Source organism: Camellia sinensis, chromosome 1, assembly GCF_055761805.1.
Source record: "Camellia sinensis isolate YWXY chromosome 1, ASM5576180v1, whole genome shotgun sequence".
Classification (NCBI taxonomy): domain Eukaryota; kingdom Viridiplantae; phylum Streptophyta; class Magnoliopsida; order Ericales; family Theaceae; genus Camellia; species Camellia sinensis.
In genome coordinates, this window is record NC_138961.1 from 8,462,155 (window position 1) to 8,474,999 (window position 12,845).

Below are 12,845 nucleotides of genomic sequence, written 5' to 3' on the forward strand. Positions count from 1 at the left end.
CTAATAGATTTTTCTCTGTTTAAAAATCAAGTAAAGAGTCCTACCAAAAAAACAATACACTCACACACATGCACACACACACACACAAAACTCTATTCCCCTCTCTCACACTTACAATCCAATTTTTATTATATAAAAAAAAATAAAAAAAAAATAAAAACTGCTTTATCCTTTTCATAAAATATATATTACTTTTATTATATAATTTTAATTTTTATAAAATTAACACCATTGAAAAAGATATCGACGATACCTTTCAAATAAAACTAACATCAAATATATTAAATAAAAAATAATAACTCCATAAAATGTTTTAAAAAATATATATGTTTAAAATATAAAGAAAATTGAAAAAAAAAATGCGTTTTTTCTTTTCATTTTATTAACTAAACCAGTTTTCAATTTTTTGAATAAAAAAACAAAAAATAAATTTAAGACTAGATCAAAATATGCCCCAATGCAAATGTTATTTTAAATTTGTTTTATGGATAACTAGTTTTTATTTATTTTTTGTTTTTTTATTGAGAAAATTAGTCTAAGATCCCTCTCCCATTTTTAGCAATAGAAAAGATCCGCGATATTATTTTATGATATTTAAAGTTGCTCAACCCCATACCCATATATCACGGAGAAATTTGACTCTCTCTCTCTCTCTCTCCGATCTTCATTCTAAGACGAGTTCATTTCTCTCTCTCCAAACCAAACCAAACCCTCTCTCTGTGTATATTCCTCTCTCTCTCTACTCATTTCTCCTCTCTCGGTCTTTATCTCTGACAGCACCACCACTGCCCCAACATTACCATCTCGTCGTCGCCTCGTAAAGACCGATGCAGACGACGAAGCAAGAGCGTCATTCATGAGGACCTCGACGAGCTAAAGGCTTGCATCGAACTCGGATTCGAGTTTGATCGATTCAGTAATGGTGTGTCGCCGTTGTACTCACTATCTTGTTCGAATGAATCAGTTTCTACCCATGGATTTTGATCAAAGCATCGCGGCGATGTTAGCTACAATCAGCTCAAGAAGGTACTGGATTTATTTGTGTGTATGTATGTATGTGGTTGGGTCTGTGTTTATTGTTTGTGCAAATTGGAATTGCACTAGATCATTCTGTTAAAACATAGATAAATTTGTAAGCAAATCAGATAAATTTGAAAACACAAAGAAAATTGCTGCTGAAGATTCAACAGTGAGTAAAATCTGACTTTGTGTTCATGAGCTTAATCGGTGTATTTCCATGCCTAAACCTGTTTTTTTTTTTTTTCTCAATTTTCTCTGTTTTGATCAAAAGCATAGAGAAAATTTCTCTGGTTTGGAGAGAATTTCTCTTGTGTGCAAATTTTCTCTGGTGTGCAAATTTCTCTCCAAATTTAGAAATTCTCTGCAGCTAGACATGGGCAATCATTATTGTTTTTTTTTTTTTTTACTATCTAAGCAAATAAATTGAGAGTGTCTGGTTCTTTTGTTGACATAGTTTTTTTTTGTAAACTTGGTTCTTCGCAAGATGCATATGAGACTAAGACTCTCCTTTAAATCTCTGTGAAAAGTGTCTGAATTTTTTTTTTTTCATCACATAGATGTCATAGTATTTATATTCATATTCTATGTTCAATGATTGCAGGACTTTGAATTCTGGTGTTTTTCCCTCAAAGTGAAAGGTACTACTTAAGGAGGTTTGTTTTTCATGTGTTATTTATAATGTTTTCATATTCTATGTCTCTCTACTTGGTTTTCACAAGCTTAGGAAGTTAAATTCCAAAATAGATTCAGATTTTATGGTTTAAATTTTCAATTTTCCTAGAAAATCTGTTCGCAAGAGGCAAATTCTTTTTATCTTTCTCAGATATAACACTGATCAAACATTTTATGATGGTTTTGGTTTGCACACCAGAGAATTTGGAGAGAAATTTGCATCTGCAAAGAAATTTTATGAGCAAATTTCTCACACCAGAGAAACTTTTTCTTGTGCAAACCAAAGAAATTTGGAGAGAATTTCTCTGGAGAGTGGGAAGTGCATAGAAATTTAGAGAGAATTTCTCTGGATAGAATTTCTCTAGAAAGTCCAGAGAAATTCTCTAGATTGAAATTTCTCTGGATCGATGTGTGAGGGACCTTAGACATTATGAAAATATTGGATGTCCTTTATACTATAAAATCTTAATACCAAGGACCTTAAAAAAAATCTCCTTTTTTATTTATAGATTTTAGATAGATTGTTCTAGGTTAGATGGACTAGAAAAGTAAAACATTTCACACAAATCTGAAAAATAAAATCACTAAAAACAAAAAGATTAAAAAAATATGTGACTCTTTTTATTGGTTACCAAAAAATGGGTTAATATAATTTAAGCCCCCCTTTTCTTTCTTTCTCTTTATAAAAAGGATAAAATTCCACGATTCATCTATGACGATGTATTTTATCTACGAGTAGTTTCATAATTAGAATGACATATTAAGACCATCTACATTAGTTGAATAGGTAAAAAGAGCTAATTATTGCTAAATTTTAACAATGCATAGTGTTAAAATGTTTTACTATAGCAACGTTGCTTCAATAATAGAATGTAAAAATTTTCAAGTTTTCTCACAAAATGTCAAGTCAAAAAGTTATATGTGAGTCTCTAGAAGAAAAATATAGATACAGGGAATATAACTACAAGTAAACTTTGTGCTATAGTTAACACAATATTTACCTATGGATAATATATAGCAAGCCATATCCCTTGTCATTGGAGTGAAGATTTAAAAGTTTCAAGCAAAATATAGCAATAGTAAAACCATATAAGACACCATTCAAGAAGCTCTAAGTTGTTAATTATGCATTACTAGAAATTAATAACAGACTTGACTCCAAGCATAGGTGCACATACACACTACAGTTTTGCTGCCAAGTCCCAACAATAGGAAAGTGAAACAAACCATGAGGAAGAACACCTATTTTTTTGTTTATTTATTTATTGATTCAACACATAACTTAAGTTGAAGCACCAGATGTTTCAACCCAAAGGAAACATGATCAGCGAGAACTAACATCACCTGAAGTGCTTAAGTGAGTCTTTTGTTTGCAAAGCCTTAAAGCTTCCTTACAAATGTCAACCAACAAAATGCGACTTGATATGAAGAACAACACCATAGCTCCATTGGGCATGATTTCATTTAATGAGAGCATATACAAACCAAATAGAGCCAAAATTGTGCTATCAGACAATGGCTTTAGTGGGAATTTAGGCAAGAGGAATGCAATAACACCCATCGATACAATGAACACCAGGGAATTGTACAAATGATCAAGCTACGCATGATTGAATGTTGTTTATAGCCCTCTTTGGAAGTGTTGCCACGAAAGTAAAAAGCTACTTACAAGGTTGTTGCTGCGATTAGTGCGACTATTAGTAGCAAACCACATTTCAATCGAACAAAGGGCTCAACAATGCTTCTATTGGATGAGCAATTGAGCAACCCTCTATGACTATGATCATCATTGGGCTCGATTATTTGTATGGTAAAATCCCTTGAGCCGTTGGACAACCCACTAGCACTACAATTATCATAGTGCTTAATTTTTTCTTTGGTCAAATCACTTGAGCCGTTATCATCATTAGGCTCAATTATTTACATGGTAAAATCCCTTGAGCCGTTGGACAAACCTCTAGGACTACAATTATCATTGTGCTTGATTTTTTCTTTGGTCAAATCCCTTACGCGGTTGGACAACCCTCTATGACTATAATCATCATTGGGCTTGGTTATTTGTATGATAAAATCCCTTGAGTCGTTGGACAACCTTCTAGGAATACAATTGTGCTTGATTTTTTTCTTCGGTCAAATCCCTTGAGCCATTGGACAACCCTCTCTGACTATAATCATTAGTGTGCTTGATTTTGTGTTTGGTTAAAACCTAGGTAATCATATCTCTAGGTTCCAAACGGATCCCGAGAAACCTTAAATAAGATATGTCATATGAGATATCCATAGCCACAGAACCAACAGAGTTCAAGGGGAGAAATACTCTTAAAGCCCGCAATTACATTTAAGTGTGAGTTCCTCAGTTTGTGAAAGCACAGACCATAATATGAGAAACAACAAACATGAAAATGATGGAAAGCATAGCAAATACACGGATTGTCTAATTTGTTTTCAATTTTTCCACTATTTCTAAAACTGTTTAATTTGATGGTGTTGGCTTATTTTTCCTATGAAAGAAAAAATACCATAAATACGAGAATTCCAAGAAGGATTGAAAAATCCTTACAGATTAAATTCAAACCAATTATCAAACGATTGTATTAACGGTTCTTTTGCCTCGATGAAGAGGACTTCAAAATTGTCGAGTGTAGAGAAAAGAAAAATTAAAAGAATGAGGAGGTAGATGGAGAAAGATGATTGAGTAAACAATTGGGGGTGATTAAGTGAATAATCAAACTAACCATTAATTTACCTTCACTCCTTTGTGTAGACGTCCCTGAATGCCCCAGGAGGGATGAGGTCCCGTTCCGTTCATCTGGGGTTCACTACAGTTCAGGACTCAAATTGTCATGGTTCTTAATCTGAACCAAAGAGTCCAAATCCGGCAAATCGTTTTGAGAAAATAGATTTTTTTTGAAAAAAGTGCCAAACATGGACTGCTTTGCCAGATACAGAGTCGCCCCCTAAATATTTTATTTTGGGAAATTTAGGAAACCCTGACTCGTTGCCTAAGGCCACGTGTCCGCCATCACCAAAGTTGCCTCGGCTCGGGAACTTGGGTACGATTGGGGAAGGTCACTTCGTGAGCACCCCTGCTCGCCCGATCAAAGATCGGCCTCTACTAACCATGATATCTAGTTTTGAAAACTTTATGCGTTCTTATTCCGGTTATTAGCCTAGATTTACTATGTGATGCGCAAAGCATACAAGTATAGACTGGATCGTCTGAATTGGAACAAAACATTTCATGTTTGTTTATTTGAAAATGGTTTGATGGTGCTACCGGCAAGTAGGCTAAGACGTGGATTTGCCACCCTCGAGTGGGCTTAGAAAACATGATTTTGCCACTATCTAGTGGGCTTAAAACACACATTTAATAAATTGTTCCAATTCAAATAACCCAACCTTCACCCACAGACATTCAGGCAGTTACATCACATAAGCAGTTAGCCTCATGGTAAGCATGCTATCATGGCAATCACTCACATGCATGCAAGGATGCTAAAGCATAAAACTTACCGAGTACTCCAAGCCAAAACAGAAGCTAATTAGAAATCCATGCATGATCCTAACTATACAGAAATGCCTAATGCAACACATGCAAAAATGCAACTATAGCAGGCTCAGCTATTCTAAAGATGGCATGTGAAATGCTACAGCTAACATGTATTCAACTTGGAATTGAAATACAAATGTAGTTAGTGTGATGCGCCGAGCCCGGTGCATGCAAGACAGATGAATGAATGCAAACATGCTATCATACTGTATGCTAATTGAAACATGCCCTAATCTAACCATCATAAACGGGTAAATAGAAGGAAGAAAGACGTGGGGTTGGAAGACATACATCACACACACACACACACTTATTACAGTTGTGCCCTCGCTCGGAGGGTCCGAAAGAATAATACAGTCCCAAATGAATAAATAATACAGTCCCGAATAAATACAGAATCCTAATTAATTAACAAATTAATCTAGGAAAGCAGTAAATTGGCACGCAAATCCATGGACCGCCTCAGCTCTATTCCGAATGATGAATGATGCATGCTTGGGTTGCCTTTGTCAGAAAATCCCTTATGATGCCTCGGTTTGCCTCTGTTTGCAATTGTTCTTGGAATGCGTGCCAAACTTCGGAAGGCTGCTGATTCTTGATTTGCTGCAACAGAGAGCAAGAAAGGGGCATGGCAAAGTATTTTCACATATATATGCATGACTACTCTTCAGGGAGTGTAGTCCTCGATCCACGTGCCACCAATCACGCATCTCGATGCATGATGGCCGAGGAGTCGATTTGCACGACTCAATATGAAATGAATGCACATGTGAACACAACAAGGCTTAGACTCCATCATGGATAATCCGGAATGTCGGCGATCGGGAATTGAGATACGTTCCGTCACTCGGAGTACGAAACGTCCCTCGTTTCCCGTGCTCGGGCTAAATCCTATTCCAAGCATAATGCAATATGCATGATATGCATGAATGCAATCCTAACATGCAACCTAGCATACACAATGCTATGAAATGGCATACACGATGCATGAGGTAACGAGGCATACACAATGCTCTAACATACAACCTAACATACGCAACGCTATGAAATGAAATGGCATACACAATGCATAATGGACTTACACTAACATGAGTGGACCTCAGCCACACTCACATCAGTAGCCATTAGATGAAAATGAAACACTCAAAATGCGTGCACACATGCACGCAAACCGAGGACCGAACCTAAGGCATCAAATGCCACTACCAAAGCATGGTAAGGCATGGAACATGGTATGCAAACAAGAAAATTTCAGCACTGAAATATGACACAAAATGGTCCTGAATCATGGAAACATGGCACCCGATGCATGAAATGAACCCCGAAACTCGAAACTAGGCACATGGAATGACATATAGCTATACAAAGCATGCATTATTTGATCATGAAGCATGAAGACAGAGCCAAGCCAGTCCCAAAACATGGACATTTCTAGTTCAAAGCATGGCCAAAAGATGCTAGCATGGTGGACTAAAATAGCATGCAACTTTGACTAGCAAACATGGATTGCATGGCAAGTATATGATGCACATGGAATCTGACCAAACCATCAAAAATCAGTGAATAAATCATGTGAAAATAGGCCCAAATAACCACTGATATGCAACCATGGCATGCAAAAATGATGGGTTACTTTAGAGGGCCATGCAAGGAGTTATTAGGCACATACAAGATAGACATGAAGCATGGCACAAACAACTCTGAAAATCAAATATGATAGTCCTAAAACTCACCAAATTGACCCTAGAAAGTGACTTCAAAGCATGCAAGATAGGGTCTCTTTGGAAGGCCAATAAGGCCACCAAACAAGTCAAGGTGTGAGGGGGTCACTCCCCTCTGATTTGGAGGCTCAAAACAGTGTCTTAGCCACTGAAAATCCACTGGATTTCAGTGGCTAGAAGGCCAAAACAAGGCCAATGCAAATGCTCACATGTATGGCTAGAAGGCCAAAACAAGGCCAACAAAGTTGAAGAGGGGCTCAAAATAGGGCACTTTACAGTTTACATCAAGCCACGAAAATAAACACAAGTGAGGCTAAACTATCATGCAAGAAAAAGGCCTGAAAGGGGGATAAAGAGACAAGTGGCAGCTGATGGTCTCAAACAGAGGAGAGCCCTTCAACAATATTGAAGAGGGGATCAAAACAAGATATTTTACAGTTTATGACCAAGTCCAAAACAGCCCAAAAATAAGCCTAAAATACCATGGAAAAATAGGCCTAAAAGAGAGTTAAAGAGGCAAGTGATAGTAGGAGACCTCAAATAGCAAGAGGTTCTTGATCAAACATGAAAAAGAGCTCAAAATATGACTATTTACAGTTCGGGTCGGAGCCCAAAAATGCAAGTAACAAAGGCTAAGATTGCATGCGAAATAGGAACAAAAAAGAGGGGAAAGAAGCTTACCCTTGTAATACAAAGCTCCAGCAGCTTTTGGTTGAAGAAATGGTGCTCCTAGGCTCTGAAAAACCGCCTCCAAGTTGTTGGAATGGAGTGTGGATTGATAGGCTACGAGTTGGTGTAGAAATGGTGCAAGGCTTTTAGGGTTTAGAGGGTTGAAGTAGAGAGAGAGGGAGAGATATATGCAAGGCTCTAAACCAATTGTTGTAACCCTCTAAAATGCGGCTGGGGGGTCTGGTTTTATAGGAGGAGTGGAGGAAAGGGGGGGAAAACCAATTCAAATTTCCCCCCCAAAAGGCAGCCCCCCGGATTCAAAATCTGGAGGGAAACAAATTGCGCAGCTGGAAGGAGCCAGGAGAGAGGATTCTGACCGGCCAGGTTCAAAAGGTTCAGGTGGCCGGCCGGCCACCCCCTATGGCCGGCTGGCCAGGGGTCAAAAGGGTCAAGAATGATTGCTAGCCGGCCACCCCAAAAAGGTGGCCTCCCATGTGTGCACAACACAAATATGTAGTTGAAACCCAGAAAATGTGAAACAGGAGAGAGAAAAGCCAACTTTTTAGAGGGGTTCAAATGGGTCAATGACAATTACTAGCCGGCCTATACATATTGGTGGCCTCCCAAGTGTGTACAACACAAATATGGGGTTTAGGGCTCAAGAAAATGGCCCCGGGGTGGTCAACGTTAGCTTTCTAGTGAGGAAAACGGGCGTCGGAGAGCGATAAAGAAATAAAGCTGGCTTTTCAGAACAATTGCTGGCCTCCCATCTTCCCACAAGCTTCCTAACAATGAAAATAAGGTCTCCACCAAAAATGAACCAAAACGGATGCAAAACGAAGGTTCGGGGACCGAAACGCGCGGCCCGGGGCCCCGAAAATGGGCCGTTAAGCATTGGAGGTGGCGTTCGACCACGAAGTTGGTCTCTCGGGCCACAGTGTTCCTCAAAAGGGAGGAAATAAGGTATATACCAAAAACCGGAGCAAACGGAGGTGGTTAGGGGGTCCCGAACCGAGGCACACGGCCATCGGCTCCGAAAAACCAGAAACCGGGCTCCAAACGGGAAAGATGGCCTACGACCACGAAACGTAGCCTACGGCCACTGAGAGATGATCTACGAGACCTCTACCTCCCTTCGGGAAGAGAAAATAGAGAAAATAGAGCCTGGTTCGCAAACCGAGACAAGGCACAAAAGAGTCCGGAAGTCTGGAGGCAAGGCTCGCAGCCGAGACTTTAAAACTTCTGAACGAGCACGATATGCAATATCACCGGGCACTCAAATGGTGACGTCTGAGTCTTAAGGTCGGTCAAAAATGGGGTGTCTACAGTTGCCCCTCTTTGACAGAACTCGGAAGTCATAAGTGACGGGAGTGAATGTCAAAGCCCAGAGACGACCCATTTTTGACAAGGCCAAAGACTTAGACAAACAGGCGAGATAAACAGAGATGTGCCCGCAGGCACGCCCGCAGGCAGGGGGGGCAAAATGCAACTGGCAATGCAAGAAGCCGAATGTAACTCAATAATCATGCAAATGCAGGAAGCTGTAATGAAGCACATATTCACAATAGATGCAACAGTTTTAAGCAAGAATGCAAAGCAACAACTACATTTCATGCAGTTAAGAATGCGGAGAATTATTCAATTCTCGCCACGTCTCACATGGAGAAGATACAATACCTGCGCGGTTCGTCTGGTCGTACCAGCCTCAAATGAACCGTACATACAATATTGTGCCCTGTAAAAGAGAAACTCAACAAGCACAACATAATTAGCAACATATGTTCAAAGCGATATCGAATGCAGACAATCGCGGTGTCGATGGAAAAGTGCATCGCAATGCGAGAAGAAACGCGCGTGACAACGCGGTTAGGCGCGAGGGTATGACAATACCCGTGAAACATGCACGATAGTATGATTGGTGTGCATGAGAATGCAAGTGACGTGCACAACAATGCAGAATAAATGCGAACTCAAATGCGAATTTGTCGCAAAACGACGAGCAAAGACATGCAAGTTTTCGACGAGGGCAACTCAATCGCGACCTCCGGTTTACCTCCTGGAGGGGTCGTAACATGTTCAAAAAGGATACATCTCATTTTTGGCGACTAACGATGCAAAATGCATCGAAAGTTGGAGTTGAAGTTCCGGTGGAGCGATTTCGCGACGGAAAGTGCACTTCTCTTGTACTTTTTCAGGTCCCGGGAACTCCGATCATCACCAAAATTTGCAGGGACCTAGGTGGCCACCTAGGGAACACCGCCGACCAGTTTTATTTCCCATGGGAGGCCATCGGCCAGGTTTTGAAAAGGGAGTGGCTGGCCAGCCCGAAAAGGTGGCCGCCCGGCCACATAACCAAATCCGTGGGCAATTTGGTCTTTTCACCTTCTTTTCTTTAAATCAATTCGGCCAAACACTTTGTGCTCATAACATCAGTTCCAAAAACATCTTCTCTACCTTCCCAAACCATTTTCCTCTTCAGATCTGAGCTCTACACGCGTTTTCCAACGCCCCACGCCAAGTTGTTTCGCGAAAACTTTCAGTTTTCTACACTTTGAACCGATTAAATTTTGATTTCGGTACCTCTTTTCTCATTTTCGACACTTAAGGTGAGTTTGTCTCAACATTTGGAAGATTTTCTCGGGAGTTGACTTTTGTTGACTTTTTCATTTCCCGAGAGTTGACTTTTGTTGACTTTTTTTCCAATTTTGGCTTATTTCGCTCATTTTCGCTTCTTTTTGCAGATTTTCTGAAATGGCCGGTCATTTTCTTTACGGTGGAGGTCCTCTGGGCGCCGGGGAAGATCCCGACATCATGGCTCTGCCTCCGAGGGTTCGACCCTTCATACCCGAGAGGTACGAACCTCGGGCATATATCCTTTCGCGGGCTATTTTCTATCACTTTACGGATTTTGACGATCGGGCGCCTGGGGATTTGCTTTTGCGAGAGCCGGAGTGCCACCTCTCCTATGAGGCACGAGAGGTATTCACTTCGCCTTTTTTACATTTTCTGCAATATATCCTGCATTTTCCATGCATTTCATGCTTTCGCTATGTTTAATCGCTCATTTGAGTGCACAGCTTGTTTAGAAAGCTTTAGTCTATGACACCATATTTTGTTTGCATTTTGAACACGTAGCTCAATTACTTGAATTTCTGAACACACAGTCCATGAGTTGAAGGTGAACACTTAGCACACATACATGTTGACAGTTGAACACTCAGCCCAAACTTCGAATTTCCAAACACGCAGCCCAGTTGATGGTGAACACACAGCACACACTTGTTGAGAGTATAACGCACAGCCCAAACTCTGAATTTCTGAACACGCAGCCCAAGTTGAAGGTGAACACGCCGCCCAAACTCTGAATTTCTGAACACACAGCCCAAGTTGAAGGTGAACACACAGCACACACTTGTTGAGAGTAGAACACGCAGCCCAAACTCTAAATTTCTGAACACGCAGCCCAAATTGATTTTGAAATTTGAACACACAGCCCAAACACTTGACGTCGAACACACAGCCCGAATTGAAGGTGAACACGCAGCACACAGTCATGTCCGGTTGGCAGGGCCTGGTTTTTAGGGGAGCGCTTCCTGCGCCATACATGGGGCTATCCCGATCAGGAGTTCCTCAGCACCTCCAGACGATATGCGGACCGCTAATAGGCTCCCTCCCCAGGGTGTTGTTGATGCCAGGTTGGGTACTGATATATTTCTTCATGTGGAGCAGGGAGAGTACGGGACTTATCGTCACACATACTTGATGCCTTCGTTGACGGGAGTCCGTACTTCGACGAGGAGACCCGTTGGTATGCTCTCATCGAGCCGGGCTCGGGCTGCAGACGCTCCTTCCACTAGTAGGGCCGGTACATCCAGAGGTGGGGGTGGATTGGTTCCCCCGATTCCTCCGACTCATCATCATCCTGGGTGGCCAGACATGCCGACCGAGCTAACGGGATGGCGATTCGGGACTCCCTACTCGATTCCGATAGAGCCTCCCATGTCTGACCATAGATATATCAGAGATCCTGCTTCGCCGCCGGTATGCTTTACAGATTTGATTTATCACTCAGATATTTGGACATTCATTCCTTTACTGATATTTTGCATTTGTATCTGCAGCCTCCGGTCGGGTACATGGATGAGATGCTCGGGATGATGGCCGCACTCGAGGGCATGGTCTTACGGCGAGAGGCACAGTTGTCCATCATGGGCATCCAGGTACTCTTTAATTTTCTTGCATTTATCATACTTCCGATGACATGCTGAATTTGATCATTTCACTGCATTGATAGGTTGCCTGTGTAGAGCACATCTGACACACACCACATTCATTTACTGTATCTGCATGAACCCTCATTTCATGTAGTCTGCTTGCATCTGTATCTGATACACACATTTGAGCTGATGTATTCAAACTGCATCTTTTATTTTCAGATGCCTCTGGTATATCAGTCACAGACAGGGCCATCCGGGCCTTCTCGGGGAGCTGGGCCATCTCGTGGGGCCGGGCCATCTCGACCTTCTCGCGGGGCCGGGAGAGGGGAGTCGTCCCGCAGATGCAGAGCACATATCATAGAGGAGGAGCCCGATGAGGACGAGGATGAGGACGAGGCTGCAGATCGTCAGTCAGAGACATCTGCTGACAGAGATGCGAGTTTCGACCCTGGTTCTGGGAGTGGAGAGGGGGCTGAGGAGGATCCCCAGGATGACAGTTTCAACTCAGATGGTACCGGTGGTGCAGAGCCTGTTCCACAGAAGAGGACGAAGAGGGCCTCTTACTCCTGCTCTTGAGAGCATTGGTGCAGCTGTTTCCTGCTTTATTTACCTTTTTACTAGTAGTTGTAGCACATTGTACATTATTAGGCATTTTTATTTTATTTTCTGTAAAACTTGTACCTTTGTTTGTAAAAAGAAGCATGATGGAATGAAACAGCTTTTAAAAAAGTGTTGTACTTTATGTTCTTAGCATCGCATCGCATCATTTTACACAAAAAATGAGATTGAACGGATTTGAGCACTGAAAATTTCCAAGTTAGGTAGTGAACCGACGCAACCAACTAAACAACTTAACTTACTAAGAAATGGCAATACCTTAGCAAGTTTACAACTCGATAAGCAAAACACAACAAAATTGATTAAACAAGGGGGTAACAACCTTGACAAACAAAACTCGACAGCTCAACAAAACTTAACAACTTGGTAAACAAGACA